The sequence below is a fragment of the Mesocricetus auratus genome, unplaced genomic scaffold (assembly GCF_017639785.1).
Source record: "Mesocricetus auratus isolate SY011 unplaced genomic scaffold, BCM_Maur_2.0 Super-Scaffold_100694, whole genome shotgun sequence".
NCBI classification, from domain to species: Eukaryota; Metazoa; Chordata; class Mammalia; order Rodentia; family Cricetidae; genus Mesocricetus; species Mesocricetus auratus.
Genome location: NW_024429268.1, coordinates 2,378,416 through 2,401,405, shown reverse-complemented (window position 1 = coordinate 2,401,405; position 22,990 = coordinate 2,378,416). Strand labels below are relative to the sequence as shown.

Genomic DNA, 22,990 nt, shown 5'->3' with positions numbered 1-22,990 from the left:
AACAATGATGAGACATCCAGAATGACTTTCAGGGAACAAGTGGTAAAGTGGCATTTTGACAAGGCTCATTAGTTAGGTGGGTCTGAGCCACACTTCAATCAATCACTGCAAATTTTCTGCCCATGGAGTCTTAAAGAGCATTTTAATCTGTTCCCCAGACCTCAGAAGGAAAATAAATTACAACATGGGTGTACAGATGACAACTCAGAGACCACCTGCCTCTCCCCAAAAAGAAAATGAATAAAGAAAAGAAAATATAAACAAATTTATGAGGATATTCCTAAGCTTCATACTTTCACAATGCTTCCATCATAAGTCTGTGGCTCCCAGACTAAAGGTGTTGCCATGAGAGGGTGGCATTTGGGAGACGACTCGGTGGGTGAAGGTGGTTGCTGCACAAGCTTGGTAACCTGAGTTTAATCCCTAGGAATATGAGATGTAGGAGAGTACAGACTTTATAAAGTTTTTCTCAGGCTAGGACACCTCTCTGCACAAAGACATACATATAAATGTCCACTACATACATACAAACATACACCCACCCAACCTCCCAAATAGAGAGAGAGAGAGAGTGAGAGAGAGAGACAGAGACAGAGACAGAGAGACAGAGAGAGACAGAGAGAGAGAGAGGAGATTGTGGATATAGCATGTATACAAACACATAATAATGATTTATTTTTCAATCTAAAGAAGTTTATTTTGAGTTTATACTCTCTAATCACTCATACTGATCACATTTAATGAACATATAAGCTTAATTCCTACCACAAAGTTTTATGGCCACCAGTTTATATTCCTGCTTTACAGGTCGGAAACACTGGGGCTTTGGTATGACTGCATCAATAGATGAAGAGTTCCTCTGTGGTGAGACCTCGTTTTAGTCCGTACCCTGTTAACTTTATCAGACTCTCCCTCCTTGGGATAAGGAAAAGGTTGGAGCCATATGCAAAATCATTTTTAAGAGACTGTATTCATTTTATTGCTTAAGGCATTTAATCTAAGTTGATTCCCCAAAGCACTCAGCAGATGTCTCAAATTAAAATGATGTTTCAAAGAGATAGGCTACAGCAAACTTAATTCAATTGACTCATAAATTTTAGGAGTTGGAATATTTTTCTTCCTATAGCATTAAGTCTTTTAGCTAGCAGAATGTTACCAAGCCTTGTGCAGAACAAAGAATGTTGAGTTAAAACTCATTGAGTTGAATCAGTGGGCTTACTTTTGAGTCTTGGCCAAATTGGTAGAATGTCATCCTTGAAACATTACAGGAACGGACAGAGATTCAGAAGAAAGGGAATATGAAGCCAAATTACACATCAATCACTTTGTTACAGAATAGAAAAATCAAGTCTTCCATGTCAATCACTCTAGATCTCAAGCTGTCACTCTGAGGTATCACTCTCCCACCCCATCAGAGACAGAACAGATTTGATCGAAATGTAAGCTCGTCGTCCCTGATGCTCAGGAGTATGTCTTAAGTGGCAAGAACTTTTCAGCATCTCAGTACAAATGTGAGGATGACTAATGGATGCTCTGCCTTTTTTTTGCATCAGTGTACCCATGCTGAGATGAGAGGGAGAATTTAGAATCCATCTTCAGTTTTTTAGCCTACACACGTCTCTACACCAAGTGTAGTGAAAATCCGCAATTGCATTCTGCTTTTGGAATCACAGAGACTAGGCCTGTTACCGGGATGTGGCAAAAGTAAATGTAAAGATTTTGTATTTATAGGAAAAGTCCTAGAAAAATGAAAGTAACTGGTAATACACATGTGGTACAGGCCTGAGACATTAGCTGGAATGCTGACTCAGAAGGCTTAAACATGCAGCCCCTCTGAGCTACATAGTGGACTACAGGCTAGCTTGAGCTACTTGCAAAGATCCCTGTCTCAAAGAAAGGAAAAAAAAATTGAGAAAATCTGAGTCATGCTAAATAGTGATTAAAAAATTCAAATTATTTGTTTGAAAGGTTTACATTCTTGGGTGGTGGTGGTGCACACCTTTAATCCCAGCACTGGGGAGGCAGAGGGAGGTGGATCTCTGTGAGTTGGAGACCAATCTGATCTACAAGAGTTAGCTCCAGGACAGGCTCTAAAGTAGAGAAACCGAGAAACCCTGTCTCGAAAAAACTAAAAGAAAAACAAAAGGCAAACAAAGAGAAAGGTTTACATTCATTTCCTTATGTTCAAGTAAAAACTGCTTTAGTAGTGTTTAAAGAAGTTTAATTAGCCAAAATGTCAGCTAAGTAAATACTGAATACGGTTCAGGAGTATCAGGCACTTAGAGTACCTCAAGGCAAAAAGTAAAATGGGAGATTGAATTAAACTGTTATGACTCAAAAGATGACATTTACAGACACCTGCATTGAGCTTCCTTGATTCCCTTCACATTTCAGGCATGTAGGAATCTGCATGGTTATGAGCCACCACACTGCCTTTTCCAGATCAAAGCTACCACGAATCTAAACTGAGTCTCCAACGTAATAAGTTTGCACAGTATGACTATTTGTTTTTAGACTTCTTCTTTCCAGAAATTTCAATGTCCCCTGTTACTCTTTTATTGTGAAGCAGCTAGTAGGAGTTTCAAGCAAGAAGTAATGACTGCATATATACATGTGTATGTGCTTGTGAAAGAACTCTGTCATCTGAAGACATCATACACGTGGAGACACTGTTAGGGAGCTACAAACAATAGTTGAAGCTTTGTGCATGCATTTTTGTGAACAGGGCAGCTTGGAATTAATACATAGCCTCTCTGTGTAACTCTAATATGTAATCATTAAATTTAAAAGGACAGATCTGGAAGCAGGAAAAAAAGGCTATCTGTATTTGGCTTTTTTTTCCCTTGAAGATTTTTGATTTCTTAGAAAAGCATAACACAATCACTCAGATTTAGTTCAAGGAGTATTTGGTGTTTATTAAATCACCAAAGTTACGTTGTCAAAAGAGATTACACAACGGTTAAGTTCCCTCACATGCAAAAAGGTTGGCTTGATTCAAATAAATCATAATAATGCCATTATAAATCAGTAGTATTCCCCAAAGGTGGCTAAGTGGCAAACTTGAATCATGCTGCATGTTTTCTATCAAACAGAGGCTGAAAATAAGGGCATCTTATTAAATGATAATTTTCAGACCTATATTTTTCAAATAAGTTTTTATTTTTTATGCAGGTATAAGTGTAATCTAAGTTTTCTCTATGAATCATTAAAGGTTAACATATGAGAAAATTTGTCAATCAATATTTTGGAATGAATAAATAGAACATAATATCAATAATATTTCAAATGATCTATGGCCTTCCCAGATTTAATGATTTATAGAATTTATATGTTCACACGCAAATTTAAAATTATATATATCTTCTTTCTAATAAACAATATGTATCACCTTTTTAATTAAAATACCTATTTAATGTCATGAAGTTAACCATGTGAGAAATATATGTAATAAAACAAAATGTGCATTTGAAATTAATATACAATGAAATAAAAGGTACAAATTAAGGTTCATAGAAATAATATATTTTCCTTTTTGACCGATTTAATGATAACATTTGTGTAGAAGCTATATTAGGTTATGAGTGTTACCCAATATTTTACAACTTTTTTTCCTCAATATATGTTTTTATTTAAATTAGAAACATGAAGATTCACATGTCAATCATAGCTCCCTCTCCCACCCCTCCTCCCTTGTCCCTCCACCAGTCCTCCCCGAGCCCCCCACCCAATCCCCACATCATTCCCCAGGGAGGGTGAGGCCCTCCTTAGGGGGATGTCCAGAGTCTGTCTTTTTAACCAGGGCAGGACCTAGGCCCTTCCCCATGCATCCAGGCTAAGAGAGAGCATCCCTCCTTGGGAACGGGCTCCCAAAGTTCATTCGTATGCCGTGGTAATCACTAATCTACTACCCAAGGCCCCAGTGATTTCTGAGGCCTCCTCACTGATACTACATTCATGGAGTCTGGATCAGTCTCCTGCTGGCCTCTCAGCCATCAGTCTGGGGTTCAAGAGCACCCTCCTTGTCTGCTCAACTGTCTTGTGGGTTTCACCAGCACAGTGACCCCTTTGCTCATCCCTCCTCCATCTCTGTCAATGGATTCCAGGAGTTCAGTTCAGTATTTAGCTGTTGGTATCTGTCTCTGCTTCCATCAGTCACTGGATGAAGGTTCTAGGATGGCATATAAGGTAGTTGTCAATCTTAACATCAAGGAGGGGCTATTAGTGTAGTCTATCCACTATTGTTTAGTTTGCCAGTTGGTGTTATCCTTGTAGATCTCTGGAAATCTCACTAGTGTCAGCTCTCTCCTCAAACTTATAATGACTCCATCTATTATGGTAGCTCTCATCCTGCTCTCCTCTATTCTTCCCCCTACTCAACCTTCCTGCTCCCCCATGCCTTCTTCTCCCCTCCTCTTCTCCCCCTCTCTTTTTCTTGGTTCCCTTTCCCCTCCCCATTGTTCCCAATCTGCTGTGTAGTGTAGTGGTTATCATGTTTGCCTCACACGTTTTACAACTTTTAGAGAATGAATTAGCTCTTCATTTCCTGTGTTATCAGTTCCTTTTATGACTGGATTCAGTGAAATATAAACAGTATGTCTTCAATGTTAAAGATAACATTTACATATTTCCTTCTTTCAGTAAGTACATTTCGCTGTCTAAAAGATTTTGCTCCAAAATTAATTTCTTGGAAAATAAAATCAATTTTCCTATTTAACCAAATCAATACTTATTTAGTAACTATTTGAAAGAGATTTCATACTAATTTCATTTACACCATAATTCAAAGTTGCACTAAAATGTAGAAATAAGCATTTTTGTGTTTTTATTATTAATCATGTTTCACTGAAAAATAACCAGTATGCCAGTGAAGTGAAAGCCATTTAAAGATTGTGAATATTCAAATATTTCCTAAATCCCTTGGATTATTAGCTATTTTCTTTTTTCCATTTTATTTTTTATTTAAATTAGAAATAAACTTGATTTACATGTCAGTCCCAGTTCTCTCTCCCACCCCTCCTCCCCTGTCCCCCACTAGTCCCCTATCCCATGCCCTTTCTGCTCCCCAGGGAGGGTGAGGCCTTCCATGGAGGATCATCAAAGTCTGTCATATCATTTGGAGCAGGGCCTAGACTCTCCCCCGGGGGGTTAGCCTGAGAGAGTATCCCTCTATGTTGAATGGGCTCCCAAAGTCTATTTGTAAGTTAGGAATAAATACTGATCTACTACCAGAGGCCCCATAGATTGCTGAGGCCTCCTCACTGACACCCATGTTCAGGGGGTCTGGATCAGTCCAATGCTGGTTTCCCAGCTGTCAGTCTGAGGTCCATGAGCTCCCCCTTGTTCAAGTCAGCTGTGTCTGTGGGTTTCACCAGCTTGGTCTTGACCCCATTGCTCATCACTTCCCCCTCGCTCAGTGATTAGCTACGGGTGTCTGCTTCTGCTTCTATCAGGCATTTTCATCAGCTCGAGGTTGGCATATAAGGTAGCCATCAATCTCATTATTGGGGAAGGGCATTTAAGGTAGCATTTCCACTATTGCTTAGATTGTTAGTTGGTATCATCCTTGTAGATCTCTGAACATTTCCCTAGTGCCAGACTTCTTTTCAAACCTGTAATGGCTCCCTCTATTAACTTGCTCTCCTCTATTCTTCCCCGACTCAACGTTCCTGCTCCGTCATGTCCTCCTCACCCCTCCTCTTCTTCTCTTCTCTTTCTCCTAGCTCCCTCTTCCCTCCCTCCATGCTCCCAATTTTCTGAGGAGATTTTGTTCCGTTCCCTTATTACCTATTTTCTTAAATGAGCTCTTAATCAAGGTGGAAATAATGAGAACTGCTGAAGCAATTACTTCCGCAGAAGAAAGAAGAGATTTTCAGGGGATCAATCTTTAGACACCCAGCAATCTGAAGGCAGAAGCCAGATGGTTCAGTCTCAGTGGTAAAAACTGTAAAGCGATGAAACTAGAGAGTAGCCCAAAATGTGAATAAATGACATGATAGAGCTGGAATGACACAGCTTTCCAGTATGACATGAAATGGTGGGGAAAACAGTACTAGACAGCTTAGGAAATTCCTATCCAGGCACAGAACTGTAGAGCTTTAGTGTGATTGATGGTACATCAATAAATGCAACCACTATAGAAAGGGCATCAAAGAGAACTTATTACCAGTCTCTCTCTCTCTCTCTCTCTCTCTCTCTCTCTCTCTCTCTCTCTCTCTGTGTGTGTGTGTGTGTGTGTGTGTGTGTGTGTGTGTGTGGAGGGAGAGAGAGAGAGAGATAGTGTTGAGAGAGACAGAGAAAGAGAAAGAGAGAAAGACCTATCCCCTAATGTCAAAATCACAAATCAAAAGCTCCCGTCTTCTTGCTCTACTTGAGTTATTCAAGCAGGAGGCATTTGGCAGATACTGGAGGAAATCTGTCAGATGACTGTGATGCTTAGGGAAAACAAAGTAAACTTAAAGATAAACATTCCTACTATTTGCACCAAGCTGATGTTTGTGGAGAAAGCAAGGCAGCTGTGCAGTGACACAGACAAGAACTACTACTGTAAGACAGAAAGGACAAAGAGAAAGACATGTACTCAAAGAATACTGGTAAACCCAACTAAGGGGAATGGAGAAGGAAAGATCTGAAATTCATTACTTTAGAAATGATGTCTACTATGGAAAGCCCCGCTCTTTTATATTTTATATTCCATACTCCCTTGCTTCCTAACATTAGGCTTCCTACAGAATATTTTTCAGTTGTTTCTTTGTACCAAAGTGTGCTCTGTGTTTGAGCCTAGGTGTCTTGATCTTTCAGATACCAAGATCTCATATGAAAAGGCAGATGTGGCTGTGTGCAGTGCCAGTTGCTGGAGGGGAGTAGAAATGGTATAGTCATGGAGGTTTGCTGGCGACCATCTTAGATTTAGGTTCAATGAGAAAGGTTGCCTCAAAGGAAATGTGGGAGGTTTCTGAGCAGGAAACTGGAATTCTCATCTGGACTCTATGGTTCCTGCTCATGCACACACACATTCAAACACAGAAACATTTTTGTCTTTTTTTAATTTTTAAATTTAAATTAGAAACAAGGTGACTTCACATGTCAATCCAAGCTCCCATGCCCCTCTCACCAACACCCTCCTATCCTCCTCTCTTCTCTCCCAATCCCCACTCCTTTCCCAGGGATGGTGAGGCCCTCCATGGGGGATGTCCATAGATGATCAGAGACTAGGTCCTCCCCAGAGAGTCCAGGCTGAGAGAGCATCTCTCATTGTGTGATGGGCCCCCAAAGTCCATTTGTGTGCCAGGGATAAATACTGATCTACTACCCAAGCTTACCCAAGGCCCCATAGATTGTCTAGACCTCCTCACTGACACCCACATTCAGGGGGTCTGGATTAGTCTCATGCTGGCCTCCCAGGCATCAATCTGGTATTCAAGAGCTCCCCCTTGTTCAGGTCAGCTGCACAGAAACATTTTTTAAAGAATGTTTTTATACATTATGGTATTCCAATATTAAAAAAGTACATTATAAATGCTTCCAGATTTTCTGAGCCATAATTTGAAAAATGTATATGTTTCAAGTGTACATCCCAATTTCTTATGCATCATATCATAAACACACTGATCAATGGGCTGCATCATCGCTTCACATAATGGCCCTTTCCCTGAGATAAGAGCACTCTATATATGCCTTCTTTCAGACTGGTCAGCACAGCAGAGTAGTATTAACTGCTGTCACTTCTGTGTAGGTTACACCTTCAGAACTTCATCTTGTAATTGAAAGTTTTTAAGCTATGTGAGGAATACACTATTATTAGCCTCTGCTCCATACAGTGTTGCATAATAGGGTGTCAGTTTATATTGATGGCAAGCTTTCTCTTTGTTTCTGTGAATTTCTCCTTTAACTCAATACATCAGTGATGTCATATAGTACTCCTTGCTGCATGTTTGGATTGTTTCTCTTAGCATGATGTTTATCATATTTCTTTGTGTTCATTTCAAATGCAAGGGTACTTACTTTTCATGGTAAATAATTATTGTGACATATATGTGAATATATTTTGTGTTTATGTATTGAAGCTTAGTTTTTCCTATAACTTAATCATTATGTATAATGCTGCAAGCACAGACAGCTCTTTGAGGTGTTTCTCCTTTGGATATATACCCATTACTGAGAATATTAGATAATTTAGTAACTCTCTCTTAATAAATTGAGTAGTTTCCATATCATATACCATCAAAGTGTATCAAATTACATTGATACCAACATTACTTGAGGGTTTCAATCTCTGTCTACCCCTTCTCTCTTATGTTGTGTAGTGGAGGCACACTAGTTCTATTAAAGCGTAGAGATTGAAGATAAATTACATTCAAAGTTTATGTACTTGTGAGCCCATCCATTTTTACATGAAATAAGAAACAATTTTAGGAAACTTGTATGATAAGATATGGGAAATGCTTTCAGAACTGCGAAAACAAAACTGAGACATGCAGTTTATGAAATAATTAATGATGGTTCTTGTATTCATTTCTTTAGCAGAGAGAAGTCTTATGCATGTTTTCCTTTTTAATTATTATTCTCTCATATATTGAACAAAGTTTTCAATTTAAACCCTTTCTGATTGATAGTAAGTAGGCAAACTCCAATCCCTCTTATCTTTAAATAACCTCCCTAGGCAAATAATAACTAGGGAGAGAAAGAAACTATTTGGGACAAAATAATAACATATGATATATATAGTGGGAAAGTCCTTGCCTTTGGTGGTTTTTTAAATTCAATTTTCTTTTCTTGATTGAGATTGTTTCTCAGATATTAGTCTTTCAGAGGTATGGGAGGAGGACAGGACAAATGGCAACTACACCTGCTAGTTGATGAAAAAAATGACAAAATGTTTTCAACAGTGGGGCAATGTCCCTTTCTTTATGTTAGAAACCTGACTCCAGTTACAGTTCTCATAGGTTCAATGCTTGTCTTGATTAAGTACATTTTGCAGAAAAGCTGTGTATAAGTATGTGACAAATTCTAGAAAGTTACTTATATTCAACATAAATTGTCCTGTTTCTTCTTCTGATCACTTGTTGCTGCCAACTGTTTTGACATTTACACTGACTAAAATTTCAGTTAACACCTAAGGTCTTTTTTTAATGTGATACCAATCATATTTTAAGGTAGGTATAAAGAGAAATTTAACGATGAACTGTTTTCAGAACATCTTATCCATGTTAAAATCAATGTGTTGACAAATTATCAATAGTATTAGGAGAGTACCAAAACTGAAACTAAACTCGCTTTTATTTTAAAACCTAATCTTATTTCAGACCACACACTTATGAAATTAACAAGCCAGTTTAGTGTATGGCTTTATTATAAATTAAAACATATGCTGGTTTAAATTTTATATTTGTGTATTTGAAATATACGCATTCTCCATCCCAAATTTCTGATTTTGCTTTGTAATTATGTCACCTTTTTCTTTGTACTTACCTGTCATCTTTTGTTTCATATAATTTTCTTGTGACAATATTTCTATTTAAAGAAATAGTTCTAAGCACTTTGGTTCCTAGAGACTACCTGGGCATATTTGAATAGAGACACTTTACGATTAGTACAATTTGAGAAGCAAGAATACACCCAGTGTGTAAAGTCTAGGGACACTATTAAATGTCCCCACAGAATGAAGTTTCCAACCCAAGCATGTCAGTATTGCCAGGCGTGAGACTGTCTTACGAACATGAATCATGCACCCGTTTCCCCAAGTTATTTTCTCATTTCTTTGATTTTATTGAATTCAGTCTCCCATTTAGACCAAAAAAAAATCTTGGTTTGTCTCTCAGCTCCTTTTTGACTTTGTATTTTCAAGTGATAATTATGACTACAATTTGAATAAAGGGCATTGTCTTTGCTATGTCTTAATTAAGACCACTCCAGACCTGTAATAAAGATTCAGCTCTGCTCATTATATGTTTTCAATTCTATGTGGATAGTGAAAGAAACTTGCATTTAATTAGCTACTCTGTGTAGTATAAAGGTGTTAATTGCTAGAAATGTGTGGGGTTTTCAAACTCTCCATTTAAAGACTTTAAATTATTGCCACCTAAAATGCATTTTCTTGTGAGAACCAGACAAAGAAGATGGTTTGCAGGAGATCGTTGTGTGACAATTTGGAAAAGTGCTGAGCCTTTACTCCTAAGAGCTTCTGCATTTACCAAAGACCCTGAGAGGACAGGAAGTGTCGGAACCTTTTATCCAAGTTAATCCATTTTGGGAAGAAAGGTCTCTCTTTTCGTTTTAACCAACAGATTTCTTTTTACCCGTTGGAAGTGTTGATACCTTATCTGCATTAAAAAGAAACTTAATATTCCAAACTGCTCACAACCATAATAAGGAACACATTTGTTCTAAGTATAACGATCACAGGCAATTTTTGTAGGCACACAGTTAACTTCCAAGAACTTTGCTTTGTGTGTCAGTTTTATTGTTTCTGTAGTTCTTCCGTTAGGTTATTTTTATTAGTAGAGGAAATTTATCTCTTTCTCCACTAAACAATCACAAATTTCATATAGGCTTTTGGAGGTGGCTTAGTGCTTAAAAATCACTTGCCCAGAAAAATTTAGGGCCAGTGTTTCCATCCCCACCAGAACCCAGGTGAATGTCAGGTTAGGTGTGTTGAGCTGCCTGGAATACCTTGGCTTGGAAGGTCGATGGTCCTTGTAACAAGCTGTCAAGCTGTCCTAGTCAGACAGGAAAGCTCTGGGATCTTAAATGGAAGAAACTCTCCACAAAAAAATGATAAAAACAGATATCATCCTCAGGCTCTCAACTCAGTGTGCACAGGTCTGCACATTTGTCAGTACATACTATGCCTTTGCACGTATATACCATATTATATACAAAAATTGGATATAACGTGTACATGTATGCATGCATACATATGTATATTCTACTTCCATGGATAAATCCACAGATAGAAAATATTTTGAACATTTATAACTTTATTACCTACATGCAGATTTTTCTTGTCGTTCCTGAAACACTACAATGCAACATCTCATTGCATCATTTATAGTGTAGTATTACATGCAACGTAGAGATGAGTGAAATTATGTGAACGAATAGGATCCAGTCATTTGTCACCTTGTCTAAGCTGCTAAAATATTCACAGAAATTTGGTACTTGTCCAGGTCTTTAGATCCAGTCATACATGTGTACCAAGGGAAAATTATAAAGGTAGATGTATATTTTCATGCTGTATATATCCTTTACATTTTTTCTCAGTGCTTTGCCCATATGTTGTGTAAGTGAATTTTCATGTAATGATTACAGTTTGGGAGTACTGATACCACCTTTTCTGTTTCCACATTTGCATCTAGGATGACAAGCTTGCAGCATGGCGTATAAATGCACGTGTTTTGGTGCATGCGGTTAAATTCAAATCTAGGATGCTCTGTGCCATATGCTTTCTGACCTAGTTGACAAATTTAATTTCATCTCTGAAAGTCTCTGTCAGTTATGTTATTTTTGCGGTTTATTTCTGTAATAATAGAATCCAGGCTGAGAATGCAGTTCAGCTGGTGGAGTGTTTGCACAGCACACATAGCTCTTTGGTTCTGTCTCAACACTCTGCAACACAGGAACTGTGCACTGACCTAGAATCCTAGTGTGCTGGTCTTAGAGCTAGAAGAATGGGGAACTTACTGCTCATCCTTGGGTTCACAGTGCATTCATGGCAAGTGTGAGATGTATCAATGATATTCACAATTACAGCTTCAAGGTTATCTGCCAGACATTGCAGCCCACACCTGTAATCTCGGCATAATGAAGTGTATCCAAGAAGATCAGGAAATAGAGATTATGTTTGGCTACATGCTGAGTTTAAGGCTAGCTTCAACCAGAAGATAGCCTCATTAAAAAATGAATGAATAAGCAAATGTATGAATAAATGTTATGGGTTTTCCTTACACTTCTTTGGACTTAGTGGTTTCATTCTTGTCACCAAAATATACTTATCAGTGTCAAGAAAAGAGAGACAGGGAGCACTATAAAAGCATTATTTTAGGCAAGAGAAATAAAAAAATCCATACACTATTTCATGGATACCATGATTCCTCCATTGGGGCATGGATAACATTTTACTACAAGATTATATAAACCCAGGAAGATACAGAATGAAGAATTCACAGATGGTCTAGGGCATATTCATTTATTCTTTATTCGCTAAACATTAATTTATTATAGTGTAGGCACTAAGTTACAGGCTAAAGCCTGCTGTCTGTGGATGGGAAGTGTTGACACTGGGAAGAAAGTAGAAATCTAAAGATCATTTAGTTTAGTAAAGGACTCAACTAGTACATGTGGGAGAGAGATGACTCTGGCGTTAAGAATTCAGGTGTTTTAGAACTTAAAGAGCTAAAGTTTAAACTGTAGAATACGCAGAAGTGGTTGGAGGACACAGGCTAGGAATCAAGGCCAGGAAGTAGACTGTGAAGAGTCAACATCTCCTTGAGGAACTTAGAGCTAAAAATTCCTATTCACATCTCTGGTTTTTCTAGTAAGCTGTCTATTAAAATACATATTGGAAATGAAATTGACATTTAATGTTTCATTATTGTCTTTTTTATTTTAAAACAATCTTATCTCATTTTCCATACCAATACCAGTTTCCACTCCCTCTCTTACTCCTTCCTTCCCTACCTGCCCCCACTCCACATCTCCCATCCATCTTCACAGACAGACCGCCCAAAGCCACACAATTGTCACCCACAATCAGAGGGCCCAGTGTGGTCCTATGCGATAATGTTTCCTCTTAATGTTATACAACTAATGTTGAACCCTGCTGTCAAAAACTATGATTTGTTCTTTTTTTTAATAAATAAGTATGTATAATATTTAATATTTAATATAACTATATATGTATACATATACATAGTTGCCTTTAATGTGAGAATATATAGAAAATAAAACAAAACAAAACATGAAAGAGGCAGAAGATTAATAATTCAAAAGTGTCAGGAATGTGGTTTTGTGGTAGAATGCTTCCCTAAGATGAGTGAGAACCTGAATTTCATATCCAGCACCTCAAAACAAACTAGAAGAAACAAATGGAGATTTTAAATTTAACATTATTATTTAGCAAATAATATTGCATTTACATAGATGGGCATATGTAGAGAACACTTACTTATTTCCAAATATGCGATACTCATTTAGTCTTATTTTCTTTCTTACCTATGTCATCCCTCTCTTTCTCCTCCTCACTCCATCCCTCTCCCCTTGCTTTATTAGACATAATCAATTGTAGGACTATTTATGTTAAATATCTAGCAATATTGATAATGTCCCTATTTGGGAGCTATTGGAAATGTTCAAGGAAGCTAAAACTTTCTCTCAGTTCAATTGCAAATTCATTGTAACCATCCGTAGTTCTTGATGCCCTAGGTAAATTTACGTATACTGCATAGGCAAATACATGCTGTATGAAAACATGTTTGAACTTTTGTTGCAACATTTCTTAAATAAAGTAAGCACAGCTGGCACTCCATATCTCCAGGTTCCATATCATAAGGTATATTTCTTGATGACTGGTTGAACAGATAAGCAAAATTCTGTATGCCAGCCAATAACACTTTGCTGAATTTATCCTTTAAAACATGCAGTATGGTAACTAACTGATACATATTTACCCTATATTCACTACTGTAAGAGTGTAGGAGGGCAAATGTTATAGTTAAGTTCTGTCTGAGCATTGTGCCAGTGTATAGAAGGTAACCTGAGTATAGCCAGGGAACGTTGGTGTCCATAGTGTTTCCTAGTCTTGGAACCCTTCCTGCAATGGTTTCCAGAAAGACAGCAGCTTCAGAATTCTTCATAAGTGATCTAGTAAGCAGAGTCCCGTAGCATCTATAAATATGTCCTATTGGCTCACAATACCTATGATTTTGGTTTCAGACTTGGAAAAACGGAATATTTTTGTATATTGGCAATTAAAGTGAATACTGTCCATTTCTTTCCTCATAATTTTTAACACATCTTTTTCTGAAGGATCTCATGGTCCTAATTGCAATATAACTCAAAAAAACTGAACATATTTTAGAAAACAAAACCAGGGCTTAAAAATCAGAACATCAAATTCCCTAAGCAGTTGCATGGATTGTCCATGAAGCTGTCTTTTGTATCAGTGTGGCTATATTTACTCATTCACACATAGGATTCCACTGTAGCCTGTTCACTACCTTAGCTGAATTTGATTCAGTCAAGGTACTCACTGTCAGGAGACCTAAATTCCAAGACTAAAACACAATCAAACATTTCACATTAAAAAATCTACAGAATAATATACTTCGGTGTTCTTACCACATTCTGCAAGGCAAACAAAATAAAACAAAAGGACCAAAAAAAATAAACAAAAAACAAACAAAACAGTTGAAAGGTAGACACCAGGACAGATGGCACATGCTATGATTAAGAGAAGCAAAAGTTTATAAATACAATGCTCTTCAGACTGTGTAGAAAAATTCTATGAGAAATGAAAAAGAGAGGGAGGGAGGGCGGGAGAGAGAGGGGGAGAGAGGGAGAGAGGGAGGGAAGAAGGGAGGAAAGGAGGGAAGGGAGAAAATTCATTGCTCATGTGTATCTCCCACTGCTCTTGTGTATCAGAGTAGTTGGGAGGAGAAGACACCAGAAAGCATTTGGTGTAGATTATACATTATAAGTATAGGATTGTGCTATTAGGCTGTGTAATTAGCTTGTGCAATAGCTTTGCACAGCAAGCTCTGGCCATTCTTTACGGTCTCTGTCTTTGTTGTGGCTCTATGACCTTTCAGCCTAGCCTTTCTTGTTTAACACACATTGCTCTCTGTTCTTGGTCTGCAGTCCTGGAACACTTCTTATCAAGTGGTTTAGAATTTTGGAAATCACCAAATCTTACAGCATTTACTGAGCCAGTAGATTTAGCAAGCATGGTAGACTAAATGCATCCCCAAGAGCCTGTTTTGCTTATGTCCTGTTTGTGGTTGACCTCACCATGCTTCTTAAGGTTCTTGGGCATAGATAATAATGTGTTCAGTTCCAGAGACGAGAGGCTATCTGCAAAGAATCAGTTGTCACAACGTTCAAAGCATCAAACTCTGAAGATTGGCATTTTCTTAGGGCGGGATCCAGTAATGCTACATCATTGTCTTCTTTGAGTGGTCATCTCATTAGTTCTAATAACTGAACAATGGCAATGACAAACTAAAGTAAATAGGAAGAGCTGGTAGGCAGTTACTTGTGAATGCCTCCCAGCTTATTGCTTCTTGCTGATCCTTTTCACTCTGGGTCTCTCTTCACATGCCATTACCAAGGGTCTCCCAGTGAAAATGATTTCTGACCTTGTTTTAATAACAAGTTATGTATATTTATATATCAAAAATCCTTTGTCCATTCATTGTTTTGCCATTGGCCATGCTGGGTACATTCTTATATCATTTCTATCTCATTTGTTTTCAGGCATTTTGACCTATATTCTACCTTGTGATTTTTCTACTACTATGTATGTGAGAAACTGATCATTATGAAAGTCAGCGAAAAACAATGCTGTGTAGTACTTGAGACCATCTTTCACTTAAAATGGATATCTTTCAGTGAAGTTAATGTAGTTGATTGAATGGCTTCATGTTCCTGGTATATTTTACCTTCTATTTCATAACTTAACTGTAGCATGTTTATGACTATCGATTTTCTCTTAATATTGATCATTTAAATTATATAATTTGGAATTTGGGATGTAGTACAGTGTACAAGAATTTATCTACTATAAACCGAGCCTTGGGCTAGATCTGAAGCACTACAAAAATTAATGAATTAATTAAATCTGCACTTATATCAGAGACATTGCATGTTTTGATAGATGGAGTTTATGAAATATCTCCCCAAAGTGAATTACAGTTTAATTTGCAACTCGGTTATTTCAAATTCCTCAAGATAGTAAAAATATTAAACTGATAGCATTTGACTAATAGCTTCAGTGTTATTTTTGCCTGTCAAAGCAACATTCAAAAAGTGCTTTGATAGGTCTCCGGTGGGAAATCTGTGCGATGAACATTTTTATACATTCTATATTTCTGCAATTTAATTACTGACTTATTTTGAGAAATAATACATTTTTATTAGAAATCAGGTGGTTCATTGACTAGTTTCAGGCAAACAAATAAAATTATCTTAGTTCAGTTCTTACAATACAGTTGCTTCTGCTAACAGTCCAAAAATCTAAAGTCAGAGAAATAGATAAAGATTACCGAAGCTATTAGAATTTTTTTTCTTTTCTTTCTTTTTGGTTTGAAACAAAACCAGTGGTGTGGTAGTTATTTAAATTTTAGATTTTAGATTAGATTAGTGGATCTGGTAGCTTAGGCTATTAAAAACACAGGACTCCTCCTCAGGAGAGAGATGGAGCTAAGCAGGCCAGATGGGTACTTTTCAAGAGGGTCACAAAAGCTGTAATCGCTGGAGTCATAGGGTTAGGGTCAGAACTGTCCTGAGTAAGAGTGATGGTGGATACTAAAATGTCTGTTATTTGCACAGGATACACCAAGACCAAGGTCTCTATGAAAACACAGGAGATTTCTTTGCTCCTGAGGGACAAAGGGCAGGGGATAAGACACAAAGATAGGAGATGATAGAGGACAATGGAGACAAGGAAAGAGGCAAGGGAGAGGCGGAGCCAGCATTTGCCCTAGAAGGGCAAAGGACTGACTCTGGATAGAGGGGGAAAGACGTGGCTCATAGGCAAATGGCGTTTTGTAAGTGAAAAGGGGAAAATCCTTTTTTAGGATGAGTTGGTTAATTTTGATTCAGAGTGTTAATTGGGGCAGTCAAAAGGAGGCTTTTGATTGTTGGACTTCAACACTTTGGTAGCTAAATTTTGGTAGTCAGCCTCAGGCAAAAGAAGTGGCCAGTATCTAGTTTACTAATGTTATCTATTGGCACACGCCTTTAATCCCAGAACTTGGGAGGCAGAGGCAGGGGGAATCTCTGTGACTTTGAGGCCAGTTTGGTCTACAAAGCTACACAGAGAAACCCTGTCTCAAAAAACTCAAAAAGAAAGAAAAAGAAAAAGAATGTAATCACATGGTTTTTAATGAGCCAGATGGATTGGGGTTAGGGCAAGGCCTGCCAGACCCAAGTTTGCCATTGTGGGGCCTGCAAGCATGACTTCAAAGATTGGAATTACTAAGAGTATAATAAAGTTGATTCTTGAGGGAGGATGGAGAGGAAAGATGGAGAGGGAAGAGGGTGAGGGAGGATGGAGAGAGTGGATAGAGAGGGAGGATGGAGGGGATGGAGAGGAGGGATGGAGAGGGGATTTAATCACAGAACAATTTTGAAAGCCTAGGACTGGTACCTTTGAGTCAACATATGATCAATATGAATCAAAGTGATCTAAAATATTTAGTATATAGTTCAGTGAAAGAAGAAATGTTTATTGGTAATTAAACCCTACCCTACATAAGCTTCCTTCAGAGTTTATGGGTCTATATTGATAAAACTTGAACAAACAAGGAAAATCAGGCTATAATTAGTATCTAGAACCCAAAGGAAGCTAGAGACAATTTCATAATACTCTTCATTCTGTGAGATTGAAGGGAAGTTTAGAAGGATCTATGGACTGCCTATTCAAAAAGTTCTGTCCATGCAGATAGCAGGCTGCAGCATTAACATAATGGAAAAAATCAATGTTTCAACGGTTCACAAAAAATATTCGTTGTGAAAAAGACGTAAGTAAAGGGGAATAAAAGGAGAACACAACAAAATAGGGAATCCCTATTACTATGGGCTGGATGCTCAGGAAAAAATAAAGAATGTATTTTGCTTCAGAATAAGTGTTTTCATACAATCTCCTTTAGCGTGTCACTGCCTGATTTTGAGAGAGAAAGGGGTGACCCTACTGTATGGGCTGCAGCTTTTGCTCACCATCTAAAGCGTTCGAGCTAAACAGGGTTTCATTCAAACAATGCAACAGAGGTTGCTAAAGCGGTAACTAGCTTGTTGCTGAATGTCTTGCCACAAAGAATAAGTGACAGGCAAAACACCCTGAAGGAAAGTTGAGAATATGTCACTATTTGAGTTTAATAATTAAAAACATATTAATTCACTCGCTTAGACTGGGTGCTTAGGTTTAAGTTGCCTAGGGTACAAATCCTGCCTTCAGGAACTACCAAATCCTTCTCAGTGGTTATCAGATAGCTTCTCCCATTCCTCTACATCTCTTTTCATTTCAATCCTTTCATAGTTTTTTTTTTCTCTGCCTTTCTTCCCCACCCCCCTTTTTTCTTTGCTTTCCTTCCTTGACTCAATTGTGTGATGGTCTTGGTTTTAAGGTGACATGTATAAACCATTACGTCCTATCACAAAACCATTTTTAATGTAGTAACATAATTATGCAATTAATGATGGCGTGTTTTGATTCTACTATATATTTTCTTTGGTTAACGTGTGAGCCGGAGGGGAGGGAGGTGTGGGGGAATTGTTTAGAATCTATCATTCTTTCTCAGCTGGCAGCATTCTGTGTGTTAATCACAGAAGCAGAAAATAGTGTCATGGGTGTTGTCACACACATTCTGGGCACTACCTCCTAAGTTACTTCCATTAAATTGTCTACCATCTTTGGAACTGTGTGTATTATCACCAACTTCTGTCTTGCAATAACAGAAGATAAGTCTCAGAGAGCTTCAGTGAAACCAGCAAGATTATCTATAGGCAGAGAAAACTGGGGTCTACATTAATCCCCCTGTTCAAAGCCATGTCTGTGGTGGTATTCGTAAGAAGGTAGCTGAGCAGAGGTGATAGGGACAGCATAGCTCCTGATTTTCATTTCCCCAGTCTAGGTATTTTGGGCATAAGTGTTCCTGAGACTTGATCTTTGTGTCTTTCTGAACCACTTGGCACTTTTGTAGTGAGTGCACAATTTGATGTCTTCATATTTGGAAGCATAGACTTCTTGAAAAGTGTACAATTATCAGTTCTGAAGCACATACATGAGTAAATTGTGTTGAGGATATCCACATTTCCCAAAACATGTTTTCTCCATTTAAGCATAAATGACGTCAAAATGTATAGTATGGGGGAACTTCGATTTAGAGTATGGTTCCTCTGTTGTGTCATTAAGCATCTCTGAAATTTGTGACTAATCTCTTAACATGCATTGGATTCAGCTTCCCTATGAATAATGAGAGATTGTCTAGATAGTTTTCAGGTTACTCTCACTGCTAGTATTCTACTGTTACTTTAGTAGTAAGAACACAGTTTAATGTGTACATTTATCTAAAAGTCGTAATTGTACCTGCTCAATCAGTTCTTCTAAAGACATACTTTCAAAACAATGTAGTTTCCATGTGGGAGTAGAACATGATGTCCCCAATATGTCCAACGAACAAATCCGTTTAGCTTTCACAGCACATAAGAACATTGAATCCTGTTCTGGTTCCACTCCTTTATGGTGGAATGGACTAGCTTTGTTTCTGAAACTCTAGGTTTTGCCTATGAGTAAGTTTTGATTTTATGGCCAGATTCTTTTGTGTTACAGGTTATTTATGCCAAAATTGCTGATGACTCCAGCTATTCCTTCCTGGTACTCAGAGTGATGGTTTGTTTTCATGAACCCATTTAGAATTCTGAGATATGCAGGCTTGCTGAACAGTTAAGGGCTAACCTAATATCCATGCTACGGTCAGAATGGCTCATATAAATGAAGCAGTGAACGGAGAATTTAATTTTCTTCTCTGAGAGTAAATTGCAGAGGAAATGCAAATGGGAACTAGTAAGAGAAAAATTTCCAGATACCAAAGGAGGAACTTGATGACTGAACTATTTTTTCTGGTTAGAATACTTGTTTTGTTTGTTTTCTCTGAGACATGGTTTCTCTGTATTGCTTTGGATCCTATCCTAGAACTCGCTCTGTAGACCAGACTGGCTTTGAACTCACAGAGATCTGCCTCTGCCTCCCTAGTGCTGGGATTAAAGGCATATGCCACCAATGCCTGGCTGGTTAGAATTCTTTAGTAGACAAAATTTCTCTTTTCTCTTGAGGTAAACAACAGCACCAAAGGAATCCTTGCAAACAGAAGCACAGTAAGAGATTCAAGTGTTTCCCAGAATGTGAACACGTGATTGGATACAGTACCGTGGGAAAATAGTAAGCAACCTTATTGGCGGATGGTAGCATTCTTCCTTTCTTAATGTAACACTTCCAAAATATAAAACCATTTGCTTCTAAGATAGCAAAAGAGGTTCTCCTGTAAGTTGATGTTTTACAACTCATAACGAACTCAGGTACTCATATCCATTCTTTCCTATACATTTTTGACCTGACCACCCTGCGTGCCTTACAGGGGTCTGGCAGACTGCACTCATGCCCACTGTTTCTTATTTATTTTCATTTTACCACGTTGGGTTCCTTATGTAAGTCTTGCAGTCCCTTTTTCCTTCTAACCTAGAAGACTCATTCTTTCTTTCGTTCTTTCTTTCTTTCTTTCTTTCTTTCTTTCTTTCTTTCTTTCTTTCTTTTCTCTTTTGGTTTTACGAGACAGGGTTTCTCTGTATTGTTTTGGAGGATGTCGGTCCAGCCCAGACTCATACTTTCTCAGCATTGATTCTTACCTTTTACATTATTGATTCAAAATTTTCCTTCCCAAACATGTACTCATTTTATTTGTGTTCCTAAGTCCTCATGTCCAATTCATCATCACATACCCAGGATCCTTCCTCATTTTTTCAGAATGGCAATTCATGTTATACTAACTCATGTTTATTTTTTTCTAATTTAAATTAGAAACAATCTTGCTTCACATGTCAATCCCAGCTCCTTCTCCCTCCCCTCTTCCTCAGCCCCTCAAAACCCCCATCCCCCATCTCATCCCCCCTCTGCTCCCCAGGGATGGTGAGGCCTTTCATGGGGTATCTTCAGAGTCTGTCATATCACCCAGGGCAGGGCCTAGACCCTTCTCCCTGTGTCCAGGATGAGAGAGCATCCCTCCATGTGGAATGGGCTCCTAAAGTCCATTTGAATGCCAGGGATAAATTCTGCTCTACTATCCTAAGCCCCATAGATTGATGAAACCTCCTCACTGACAACCATTTCAGGGGTCTGGATCAGTCCCCTGCCGGCCTCTCAGTAACCAGTCTGGGATCCATGGGTTCCCCCTTATTCAGGTCAATTGATTCTGTGGGTTTCACCAGTTTGTCTTGACCCCTTTGCTCATCACTCTTCCCTTTCTGCAACCGAGTTCCAGGAGTTCACTTCAGTGTTTAACTGTGGGTGTCTGCTTCTGCTTCCATCAACTACTGGATGAAGGTTCTAGCATGGCATATAAGATAGTCGTCAAACTCATTATCAGGGGAGGTCATTTAAGGTAGCCTCTCCACTATTGTTTAGTTTTCCATTTGGTATCATCCTTGCAGATCTCTGAAAAATCTCAGTAGAGCCAGATCTCTCCTCAAACCTATAATGGCTCCCTCTATTATGGTATCTCTCATCCTGCTCTCTATTCTTATAAAATCACATTTTATATTTTTCCCACATGCCAACATCTTTACTGCATTGTAAATCTCAATTTTACTCTGTTTTCTGTTCTTTTAAATAATACCACTTCTATGATTCTGTCTCTTACCACTGTACATATTCCTTGGTCTTTTCTCCTATGTCTTGTCATGGGTTCATGTTTTTTCTAATCTCCTTAATTAGTTTCAATGTGTTGAAAAGTGCTATTAAAAAACTTTTTATCCAAACACTACAGGCATACAGAGTTGGTATTTCTGGACATTTCTTGTTTAGTAATATGCTAAATATTCTGTTGTACTCTATGAAAGTATATTGTGCTCAAAATTTCCATCATCAACTTTGGTTGAAGAAAGGCTAAGTTTTGTAGAATCTTGGTCCCCGTTCCAGCAACTAAGGAAAGTATGTTAACCAAACAACATTTGGGATTCTACTATGACAGGGTCTCATTCCTCTCAGGAGCCACGTGATACAAAGGCATGAAACCAACCCATCACCTCTCCCATAATGTCCTCTTTGGAAACTGATTATGATACATTTGGATATCTTATTGTTTTTCAAATTGCTTTTCCTTCATTTCGAACATTCAGGAATGAGTTTGAAAGTGGGCATGCTGATAAAGTCCAAGAAATAATGCCCATGTCCTGAATTACAGCTTTATGGGAAAATAAGTGAACTTCTAATTGTCAGCAAGAAAGCTGTGCTTACGAAGAGGCAAGGACGCACATCTGCTTCAGCCACCTTCCGGAGAATTCTTCAATGCAAGAAAATTTATTTCCGTAGGAATCATGGTTGAGGTATTCCCAACAGAGGCCAGAGAGATCTGAACTTGAGTGAAGAACAGTTGAGTTCATTTTATGCCATCAACATTTGGACTAGGATTTTCTAATATCAACACATAACCAATTCATGCATCAGTCTTCCTGTGTCCAGCTCTCTGTTAAATATTGCTCGCCCATTGCCTTGTTAAGTCCATGTGGAATACCTCATGAATCGCCCTGAATCCTTCTTTCTCCAGGTTCTACAATACCTGGTTTTTGTAGTGGTACCTGGTCACTGACTGGGATTGCAGACTTGATGAACTTCTCTTCATTTCTCAATGGCTTCCTTGTGGAGGCCACCCATTATGTTTTCACTTTTATCCTTTTTTTAAAATCTCACCCATAGTTGCAGAGAAACTCCAGCTATCACCCATGCTAGCTTTTAATATGACAGAAAATTCATGAGATTAGGAATTGGGCCTTTGACTTGTTTTGCAATTCTTAGAATGCCCAAGGTAATAAGGTACAAGGGAAGCCGAAATTGGCTGGGCCATTGATGAAATGTTTAGAGAATAAATTAGTGTTTTAGTAGTGCCTAAAAAGTGTAGAGAGGAGGTTTCTATAATAATTTGAATGGTAGTTAGTACATAGAAATTTAGAGTATAATAGATATTAAATGAATTCCAAACAACAGTAATATATAATCTTAAAAAAC

At 38.1% G+C, this 22,990-nt stretch overlaps 1 protein-coding gene across 1 annotated transcript in view; it reads left to right on the top strand.

The window, feature by feature from the left end:
* Cntnap2 (contactin associated protein 2) overlaps positions 1–22,990 on the top strand; it is a 2,029,549-nt gene that overhangs the window by 42,758 nt on the left and 1,963,801 nt on the right. The gene's annotated exons all lie outside the window — the stretch shown is intronic.